An 11,703-nucleotide genomic window follows, 5' to 3' on the forward strand; every position below is an offset into this window, starting at 1 on the left:
TATATTTAACTTTTCTCCTGGATTTGACAGGAATAGCACTCATTCAAGATAAAGCTACCTCTCCAGGCAGAGAATAGAGTTCTATATTTCAGGTAATAGTTCCAGACGTCTCGAAACACCTTTTTCTAGTAATTTCTGTCATGCATCTTCCTTTTCCACGCTAGAAGACACAAAAAGGAATAACTCCTCTGAGAACTTTCTCTTGGTAAAGTCACTGAGCAGCTAGAGACTATAATGAAGATGTCAGAAATGCATTGAGAAATCAAGCAATTTGTTTTCAAAAATGCAAAAAATATCATAAAAGAAATAAAATGCCATTTTTTACACTGGATACTTCTCTCACATAGAGTGAAAGATCATTTGTTACCATAAAATCAGAACTTGTGAGGAAAGAGAGGGATGAGTATACATGCTTTGGGAGTAGAAACAAGTGATTCTCTGATTTGACTGTTTTCTAATCTCCTTTAGCAAGTAATGGCCATATTGACTCTAGTAATAATTAGTTTTTTAATTCTGGAGACATCAACTTATTAAAGTACATAAAGTCAATAAATCACAATAGGTGGTTTTTTTTTTTTTTTTTTTTTTTTTTTTTGGAGAGAGAGAATGAGACCGAGAGCATGAGCAAGTGGGGGAGCAGTGCAGAGAGAGGGAGAGAGATAATCTTTTTTTTAATATGAAATTTATTGTCAAATTGATTTCCATACAACACCCAGTGCTCATCACAACAGGTGTCTTCCTCAATGCCCATCACCCACTTTCCCCTCCCTCCCACACCCATCAACCCTCAGTTTGTTCTCAGTTTTTAAGAGTCTCTTATGGTTTTGCTCCCTCCCCCTCTCTTTTTTTTTCCCTTTCCCTCCCCCATGGTCTTCTGTTAAGTTTCTCAGGATACACATAAGAGTGAAAACATATGGTATCTGTCTTTCTCTGTATGGCTCATTTCACTGAGCATAACACTCTCCAGTTCCATCCATGTTGCTACAAAGGGCCATATTTCATTCTTTCTCATTGCCACGTAGTACTCCATTGTGTATATAAACCACAATTTCTTTATCCATTTGTCAGTTGATGGACATTTAGGCTCTTTCCATAATTTGCCTATTGTTGAAAGTGCTGCCATAAACATTGGGGTACAGGTGCCCCTATGCATCAGCACTCCTGTATCCCTTGGGTAAATTCCTAGCAGTGCTATTGCTGGGTCATACGTTAGAACTATTTTTAATTTTCTGAGGAACCTCCACACTGTTTTCCAGAGTGTCTGCACCAGTTTGCATTCTCACGAATAGTGCGAGAGGGTTCCTGTTTCTCCACATCCTCTCCAGCATCTATAATCTCCTGATTTGTTCATTTTAGCCACTCTGACTGGCGTGAGGTGATATCTCAGCGTGGTTTTGATTTGTATTTCACTGATGAGGAGCAACATTGAGCATCTTTTCATGTGCCTGCTGGCCATCTGGATGTCTTCTTTAGAGAAGTGTTATTCATGTCTTCTGCCCATTTCTTCACTGGATTATTTGTTTTTTGGGTGTGGAGTTTGGTGAGTTCTGTATAGATTTTGGATACTAGCCCTTTGTCTGATATGTCATTTGCAAATATCTTTTCCTATTCCGTCGCTTGCCTTTTAGTTTTTTGATTGTTTCCTTTGCAGTGCAGAAGCTTTTTATCTTCATGAGGTCCCAATAGTTCATTTTTGCTTTTAATTCCCTTGCCTTTGGAGATGTGTCAAGTAAGAAATTGCTGCGTCTGAGGTGAGAGAGGTCTTTTCCTGCTTTCTCCTCTAGGGTTTTGATGGTTTCCCGTCTCACATTCAGGTCCTTCATCCATTTTGAGTTTATTTTTGTGAATGGTATAAGAAAGTGGTCTAGTTTCATTCTTCTGAATGTTGCTGTCCAGTTCTCCCAGCACCATTTGTTAAACAGACTGTCTTTTTTCCACTGGATATTCTTTCCTGCTTTGTCAAAGATTAGTTGGCCATACTTTTGTGGGTCCAATTCTGGACTCTCTATTCTATTCCATTGGCCCATGTGTCTGTTTTTGTGCCAATACTATGCTGTCTTGATGATTACAGTTTTGTGTTGAGGCTAAAGTCTGGGATTGTGATGCCTCCTGCTTTGGTTTTCTCCTTCAATATTACTTTGGCTATTCGGGGTCTTTTGTGGTCCCACACAAATTTTAGGATTGCTTTTTCTAGCTTCAAGAATAATGCTGGTGCAATTTTGATTGGGATTGCATTGAATGTGTAGATTGCTTTGGGTAGTATTGACATTTTAACAATATTTATTCTTCCAATCCATGAGCACGGAATGTCTTTCCATTTCTTTGTATCTTCTTCAATTTCCTTCTTAAGCTTTTATAGTTTTCAGCATATAGATCTTTTACACCTTTGGGTAGGTTTATCCCTAGGTATTTTATGATTCTTGGTGCAATTGTGAATGGGATCAGTTTATTTGTCTTTCTGTTGCTTCATTATTAGTGTATAAGAATGCAACTGATTTCTGTACATTGATTTTGTATCCTGCAACTTTGCTGAATTCATGTAACAGTTCTAGCAGACTTTTGGTGGAGTCTGTCAGGTTTCCCATGTATGGTATAATACCATAATTTTATGATTTTATTTTATATAATACCATAATGTTATAATTTTATTTAATATTAATTATAATTAATATTAATTCTATAATTTTTTCTTCTAATTCATCTATTCTCTACTCTGCCTCTTCAATCTGTGCTATGGCTGCCTCCATTTTATTTTGCACCTCATTTGTAGCATTTTTTAGCTCCTCATGACTATTTCTTAGCCCCTTGATCTCTGTAGCAATACACTCTCTGCTCTCCTCTCTGCTTTTTCAATCCCAGCAATTAATATTATGACTATTATTCTAAATTCTTGTTCCATTATATTGCTTAAATCATTTTTGATCAATTCATTAGCTGTCACTACTTCCTGGAGTTTCTTTTGAGAATTATTCCGTTTTGTCATTTTGGTTAGTCCCTGTGGTGGCTCCAAACTGCAGGGCACTTCTGCTGTGCTGTCTGGAGTAACTTGTGTTGGTGGGCAGGGCCACAATCAGACCTGATGTCTGCCCCCAGCCCACTGCTGGGGCCACAGTCAGACTGGTGTGTATCTTCCCTTCCCCTCTCTCAGGGGCAGGACTCACTGTGGAGTGGTGTGGCCCCTGTCTGTGCTACTTGCACACTGCCAGGCTTGTGGTGCTGCTTTGATGGGCTCTGGCCAAGGGCATATCAGCCGGGGCGGATCCACAAGGTGCACAGGGGCGGGAGGGGCAGGCTTAGCTACATTGCTGTCGGTGGTCCCCTGCGGGAGGGGGCCTGCAGCACTGGGAGGGAGGCAGGCCCGTCGGAGGGATGGATCCACAGAAGCACAGCGCTGGCATTTGCGGGGTGCAGGCAAGTTTGGTGACAGGGACTGGTTCCCTTTGGAATTTTGGCTGGGAGATGGGTGAAGGAAATGGCACTTGACAGTGCCTTTGTTCCCCCAGTGAGCTGAGCTCTGTCTTCCTGGGCTCAACAACTGGGAAAGAGAGAATCTTAAGCAGGCTCTATGCCCAGCAAGGAGTCCAACTTGGGGATTGATCTCAAAATCAAAAGTCAGATCCTTAACCAACTGAGGTACCCAGGTTCCCCTCATTTTTAAGTTATGTTTGTGTTGTTCAAATGTTATTTTGCTTTATGCCTGGTATTTTATGTTTCCTTTGCAATAGACTACTATTCTGTAAATATGCCTTTGTCTGTACTATACCATGGTGACAATTTGGGAAATTACACTGGAATTAGGAAGTTCAAAGTATTTTTTAGAAATCTGTCCCATGGGGTGCCTGGGTGGCTCAATAGGTTAAGTGATCCACTTCAGCTCAGGTCATGATCTCACATGGGTTCAAGCCCTGAATTGGGCTTTGTGCTGACAGCTCAGAGCCTGGAGCCTGCCTCTGATTCTGTGTCCCCTCTCTCTCTGCCCCTCCCTCACTGTCCTCTGCTGTCTCTCAAAGGTGAATAAATGTTAAAAAAATTTTTTTTAAAAAAAAGAAATCTGTCCTATGCAACCAAATAGTTTGATGTTACTACTTTCTAATATGCTACTACTACATTAAAATTTAATTGAATAAAAAAATTGAAAAAAATAATAAATTGTGTCAGGTTTTGTCATGAGATTTTTCATTTGACTGTTAGGAAATGACTTTGGAAAGTGATTGATCCACTTACCCTCTCTCTTTTTAAAATTATTTTTTATTTTTAAATTATTTTTATTGTTTTTAATTTTTATTTGAGAGAGAGAGAGCAAGTGGGGGAGGGGGAGAGAGAAAATGGAGGGGAGGAGAAAGAAAGAGAATCTTAAGCAGGCTACACACTCAGTGTGGAGCCTGATACCATGATCCTGGGATCATGACCTGAGTTGAAATCCAAAGCTGTATGTTCAACCGATTCAGCCACCAGGTACATCACCCTCTCTCTTCACATAGAACAGCTTCTCAACATTGTGGTTGAACCCAGGAATCAAGGATTGCAATTGTTGTGGATTTCAGATATGAGGAGCACTAAAACGAAGAGCAGTACTTCTGCGAATATCCAGCCATTCTGCAAGTGCTCTCTCTGCCTTCAAAACTGATTCAGGAGTGAGAGTCATGGGTACATTTTGGTTGGGGGCAGGACAGGAGAGAAACAATACTTCTTATTCCTTCCATCTCTGTCTCATCCCTGTGTCCACATACTTGCTTCTGCTGAGAACTTGCAGCTTGTGACGACAGTTGCTCACACTTGGACCTTGAAGACTAAGGCTAAAGGATTCTGTTGGGCATTCCAGAATAGATTCTGTTAGCCTTTATGTCCTATAAGAAATTCCCTTTCAGCAAAAATATCTCCTGCTGAAGACCAAGATATCGTATTATACTGGGAAAAGCATTGGATTAGGAGTCAAAATCTAGGTATTAGTCTCAAACCTTTTAATGCTAATCTAATGCTTGAGATACTTTTTAAGCTTACGCTAGCAACAGGCATTTTGAATGCTGTGAGTGTCATTTATGGGTACGAGAAGGAGACAGCCAAAAATCTCCCATCTTCCAGTTTTTAAAATATTAATGAAAAAGACTAGAATTAAATTATTTATTTGATACGAATTGGTCTGCTCACATAGATCTAATTACCTCATCAATTCCTCTCCTCAGCTTGGTTTGCCATGGCGCTTTTAGTCATCTATGACAAGGCAGCCTGGTCCTACCCCTGGGTCCAGAAAACTGAACCACAGGGCCAGGCAGAACCACCTGTTTTCATTTGTGTCTTGTATTACAATTTAAAGTACTATAAAATGAAGAAAGCTAAACTCATATTCTATTGTAATTAAGAGAAAAAAATCTAATGGAAATATTTTGATGATTAGTGTCTTATGTTACTGTATTAATATTGTATTTTCTTTAATCTTGGCTGGTAGTACCCAAGAAAAAATTAGGAAATAGTTGCTGTTACTTACTAGGTAAAGAACTCAACTTGAGATCACAAACATGATGCCATGTCAGAGCATTGTATTTTGACTCCTATATCTCCCCATTAAGCCCTCAGATGGCAGTCCCATCCCAGCTTATAGCAACCATAGTTTGAGGATTGATGATAATGAACCATCATAGAAGATTTCAAAAACACCAGAAAATATTCTTCTGTGATAGAAAAGGGCAAGAAATAAAAAACTGTTTTTCTAAAATAAAAATCAATAAACACAAGTGGCAGATAGAAATGAAGACTACATTTTTTCTAAGTTTGGGTGATATGAATGTAACAATCAGTGAGAGTTCTATTTCTTCCTCTTTTAAAAAAATACAGAGGGGTGCCTGGGTGGCTCAGTTGGTTGAGCGTCCGACTTCGGCTCAGGTCATGATTTTGCACTCTATGAGTTCAAGCCCCGCATTGGGCTCTGTGCTGACAGCTCAGAGCCTGGAGCCTACTTCAGATTCTGTGTCCCTCTCTTGCTCTGCGCTCACCTGCTCCTGCTCTGTCTCTCTCTCTCTCTCTCTCTAAGAATAAATAAGACATTAAAAAAATTAAGTTAAAAAATACAGAATACTTTATGAATTTACATTTCATCCTTGCATAGGAGTCATGCTAATCTTCTTTGTATTGTTCTAATTTTAGTATATGTGTTGCCAAAGCAGACACAGTAGGACCATTATTTAAACTCAGTGCCTGGCATAGAATGAGCCATCAGTGAGGACGCCTGTGTGGCTCAGTCGGTTGAGCATCCAACTTCGGCTCAGGACATGATCTTGCTGTCCGTGAGTTCAAGCCCCGCGTCAGGCTCTGTGCTGACAGCTTAGAGCCTGGAGCCTGTTTCAGAGTCTGTGTCTCCTTCTCTCTCTGCCCCTCCCCTACTCATGCGCGCGCTCTCTCTCTCGCTCTCTCTCTCTCTCTGCAAAAATAAATTAACTTCAAAAAATTTTGAAGAATGAGCCATCAGTAAATGCCTTTTTAATGAATAAAAATGGTTGATACATTTACTTTTCTTAAGCATATTCTCATCAACCTTATAATATGTGAATTAGCAAATTTTCCTTCTCTTGATTTTATTTTTAATTTTGGTTACAAGATGTTATAGGTAAACTGATCCTTAAAAAAAAAAATCTGTCACAAGAAAAATAATGGAAAGAGAAGATTGAAGTCCATTTCCAAGCCCCGAGTGAAGGAACTATTAGGTTATAGGAGGATGATGGGTTCAAAGACAGACATCCTCCTTATTTTCCCCTTTCTTTCTTCTCTCCTCTGTGACCAGCCCCCAAATTAAGGAAATTTCTATGTGTAAAAGGAAGTTAATCATTTATGGATTAACATATCTGTAAAACTGCAGGTTTAGCAGATCTAAGTTTTGCTAAATCAGGCCACATGTAAGCCATTAAATGTTGGCCACAAACTTACAGCCAAGTGAGAAATGGAGGCTAGTAGAAACAATTTAAGTGAAGGTAAGTGAAGGGCTTTTGCCCTAGTAGACAGACAGAGTGGGGGGTGGTGGTGAACAGATTTGAAGCAACCTTTGTCTGGGATTGTGGAAATGGGGAAGATATTCATGCTTAGGGGGAATTTCACTTGGCATCTGGCCATTGTTATTTTGGGCCCAATCGTGCTAGACTTTTCAATCAGAGTGAGTAACTTCCCTGTAGAATTGAGTATCTGTAAAACAATCACAACTACTTGTCTGGTGGATATACACTAGAGGAAGACAGGCCAATCTACTTTAAGAATCTAACAAAGACTTCTGTCACCTTTCTTCCTTCACAGTTTGAGTTTGCAGGTTTCTACCTGTCTACATGTATAATAAGGCAGAGGAAAATAGCTCAAGTTCTTAAAAAGTGAGTGAGATAGCTTGAATGCAATGCTAACTTTATTTGAATATTTATTCTCAACTAAACAGCTCCCTTTGGTGATCTTTCTTCCAAGTAAAACACTTGACAGCAAAGAAAGTCTTCCAGTTCCAACATGTTTACCTGTTCACTTTTGTGTTAGAGCCTGTGGTTTGCCCTGATGCAATGAACAAACAAAGGGGTTCTGAGAATAAGAGATATTCTTGGGAAAAGACAAGTATGAAAAGTGCTATTTATTTTAAAAGGGCAGGTGGAGGTTATGTATCTTGTGTATTTGAGAGAGACCCATCAATTCAACATGCAGAAGAAACATTATTTTTTAGGATTACTATTCACAAAGCAAATGAAAATATCATCATTTCAAAGTTTAGCATTTTGTAATTAAAACTTCTTTAAGTAAATGAGTTTTTCTTAAGAAAGAGAGAAAGAAAAAAAGAAAGAGAGAGGAAGGAAGGAAGGAAGGAAGGAAGGAAGGAAGGAAGGAAGGAAGGAAAGAAGGAAGGAAAGAAGAGAGAAAGAAAGAAATCTAATAATGACATCCATATCTCTTTGGTTCATTTACATGTATAATGTGAATCACCATCTATTTAACTCTAGTGGGACCCAGGTACATTAGAGACCTTTACATGCTGATTTTCTCTGATCTATTTCCTCTTAAAGTATTTATCAAGATACTGGCTTGTTAGTTAATCTCCGTCTTTTTCCTCTATGCCTCAGAGTGGGATTCTCAAATGCACGTACTAACTGCATTGGAATAACCTGTACAATTTAATTTCAAAGCAGATTCCTGGGCCTTGGTCCAGATGTCCTGAATCAGACTTTCTGGGTTCAAGGCCCAGCATTTTGTATTTTTAATAAATTCACCAGGTGATGCACACTAGAATTTCCGAACTCTGTTATAGTGGGGAAAACTTACCTTCCAGGGAGTGGCAGCTTTAACTTGAAAGTGGGACATGGGGGCGCCTGGGTGGCGCAGTCGGTTAAGCGTCCGACTTCAGCCAGGTCACGATCTCGCGGTCCGTGAGTTCGAGCCCCGCGTCAGGCTCTGGGCTGATGGCTCGGAGCCTGGAGCCTGTTTCCGATTCTGTGTCTCCCTCTCTCTCTGCCCCTCCCCCGTTCATGTTCTGTCTCTCTCTGTCCCAAAAATAAATAAAAAACGTTGAAAAAAAAAAAATTAAAAAAAAAAAAAAGAAAGTGGGACATGGAAAACAACTCAGAGATTTCTAGCCAAATGAATACAATCATGCTTCAGGTAAAAGTTTTGCAAACTTACATACTAAAAATACATTTTTCCAATCGTATTTCAAGGGAAATTATCATACTAGGAATTATCAACAGGATAATTTGAACTGGGATACATATATATTCAGGCATGTGCTTAACATAGGAATGCATCATTTTCTTTATAGGAAGTTTAAGAGTGACATAATATTACATCATTGCGTGAGTGGCCACAAAGACCTGTATTCCTGTATGTAGGAATGCATCATTTTCCTTATGGGAAGTTTAAGAGTGACATAATATTACATCATTGTGTGAGTGGCCACAAAGACCTGTATTCCTGTAAGTGGGCATCACAGGAGACTTTTCTTTGCCACTGTGCCATGGAAACACAGGACTCAGCAATGCCCTGATCCTATGACCATTAAATACAGTCACTCATATGTGACAACTAACAGAACTTGATAATAACACTTCAGTAGCTTGATATGGCACTCTCCAAACTTTGGTTAATGACTTAATATATAATCAAGTGTCTTTCAAAAATGTCTACCAAGGCAGGAAATGTAAAACAGGTTGTACAAAGAGACAAATACCAGCACTGAGAGAGATCACAACCTGCTCCTCTGTGTTCACAGAAAAGCTATCGTTCTCTCCCCAGTTCCATGTTATGATCATTCATAGATCTTTTTTTTTTTTATATAAACATTCACATCTATAACTAAGCCTCACCCAGGAACTTCAGATTTAATTAAACTGTGGTGGAAGAACAATGAGAACTGGAAAGGAAGATCTTCAGTCCTGGAAGGCTGAAGAAACTGGGAAGGGAGTCGTCATCAGAACAGAGATTTTAACATTTTCCTGTACGAGGATGACTGGTGTTTGTTGATGTGGAATAGAGGAAGCTGAAGCCTGAAATGTGAGGGGAAAGCCTTAGAGAATGAAACCCATTGGCTGTGCACAGCACTGGAGAGGTGTGGCTCTCAGAATCACAGGGACAATGAAGAGTCAGAGTGAAACAGGGGGCATGGAATGAAGGACTAATGGAAGTACAAAATATGGACTACCTGGCCACTTCCTTCCCTCCCCCTAAACACAGCACTCCTGGCAGTCAGACATATACTCTTTGAACAAACCAACAAATGGAAAAAGGAGGAGGATCTTTTCTCATGGTATTGAATGAGCAATCTAAGAAGTACCAGGACAGCCAAGAAGGGCACTGGAGCAAATGCATCTGTTCTGTCAGGGTAGGGTCCCCTAGTGTGAGAGCTGGCTCCCTGACCACTCACCCTACAGTGCAGCTGGCTGATTGACAAGCCCTGCCTACCCTCAGAAAGCTTACAAACTGACTTCAGTGGCCTGTGCTTAAATATACATGAAAAACAAGGGACACCAAACATGAGAAAATACTGCAACAACAACACACAAATCAAAATCAAAATTAACAACAGAAAAAAAGTGATCCTGAAGGAAAGAGAGTTAATTCAGAATGTAGAAAAAAAATCTTTCTTAATTTTTTTATTATTTTTTTTATTTTAGAGAGAGAATGTAAGCAGGAGAGAGGTATGGGGGAGAGGGAGGGAGGTAGAAAGAGAGAGAGAGGGAGAGAGAGAAAAATCTCAACCAGGTTCCATGTCCAATGCAAAGCCCAACTTGGGGCTCAATCCTATAATCCTGAGAACATGACCTGAGTCAAAATCAAGAGTTAGATATTCAACCGACTGAGCCATCCAGGCACCCCTAGAGAAAAACAAATCTTTCTAATTAATGTTAGAAAGATCAGAGAAGATCTTGCATCCATAAAACAAAGAAACAAAAAAGATGCAATGAGGAAAGAAAAGTTAGAGAACAAAAAGAGCTCTAGATGCTTACAAAAATATGTTTTTTGAAATTAAAATAAGAAAAGGAAAAAAAATTGCAAGAGTTGAGACTGTTGAGTAAATCCAGAATAAACATCAAAAAGTTAAAAAGATTTTAGAAGTGAGAGAAATGTTGTAAGACATATATTAACATATATAATAATTCAGAAGTCCAATATCCTATTCATAGGAATTTTAGAAATAGACCAGAGAAGACAGAGAGAAGGAAATGAAAAAGAAAGAGAGAGTTCATTCCTAGAATGGAATACAAAAGTCCCCAGACTAAAAAAGACCAGTTCATGAAATATTAGAGCCCACTCTAATTGTCATATTTTCATATCATTTCAGAATACCATGGAGAAAGATTATCCTAGTAGGTTCCAAGAAGAAGAACCAGGACATCAATGAATGACAAGTGTAGTTTGGCACTGGTCATCCAATCCACAGTTTTGAATGCTAGAAGGTAATGAACAATGCCTTCAAAGCTCTGAGTAGAAATTACTGATAACTTAGAATCCTAAAATCAGTTAAATCAACTGTCCCAAGAAGGACACACTTCTAAGACCATCAAAAATGTTATTTCCCTGAAAGTTACTTTCTGCCACCATTTCTTAGGATATTATTTGAGGATACATTATGGCACAGCAAGACAGTAAATTAAGGAGGAAAATGTGAAATTTGCAAACAAATGATTCAGTCCAAGAGAGGATCGATTGTGCAGTGATCCATCAGTGGAGGATAATGAAACACTTGGGAAAAGGTGTCAAAGAAAAAAGGAGATTCAATACTACTCTTGAGATATTAAAAGATTTTATAAGACAGAAAAGGCAGGCAATGTAAGAAAAAAAAAAGAAAAGCAATTAGAAAACAAATAAACCAGATAAAAAACTACGTGTAATCATAATACTCATTACTTGACACTGCAATGGATACTGTTTATGTTGTCATTAGAATATAAATAATGGTTAATGACTTTCAACTTTAAGAGACAACCTAAAGAGATAGTATTATCCAATATTTTAGAAAACAGAATCTAAAATTCTTACTGGCCATATGAATCCAGAAATTTACTTAATTTCTATGTTACTCAATTTCCTTTCTGTAAGATAGAAATAATAGTTGAACACCTGGGTGGCTCAGCTGATTGAGTGTCTGACTTTGGTTCGGGTCATGATCTCAGGGTTTGTGGGTTTGAACCCCACATAGAGCTTTGTGCTGGCAACGAGAAGCCTGGTTGGGATTCTCTGTCTCCCTCTTTCTCT

General features: G+C 39.0%; 1 non-coding gene across 1 annotated transcript; it reads right to left on the reverse strand.

Moving 5' to 3' along the window:
- Positions 1 to 6,058: 6,058 nt before the first annotated feature.
- Positions 6,059 to 6,165, reverse strand: LOC131489476 (U6 spliceosomal RNA). The gene has a single exon (XR_009250583.1). It is a non-coding gene; the product is annotated as a U6 spliceosomal RNA (small nuclear RNA).
- Between the last annotated feature and the right edge of the window lie 5,538 nt (positions 6,166 to 11,703).

Source organism: Neofelis nebulosa, chromosome 1 (assembly GCF_028018385.1).
Source record: "Neofelis nebulosa isolate mNeoNeb1 chromosome 1, mNeoNeb1.pri, whole genome shotgun sequence".
In the NCBI taxonomy this organism is placed as follows: Eukaryota; Metazoa; Chordata; class Mammalia; order Carnivora; family Felidae; genus Neofelis; species Neofelis nebulosa.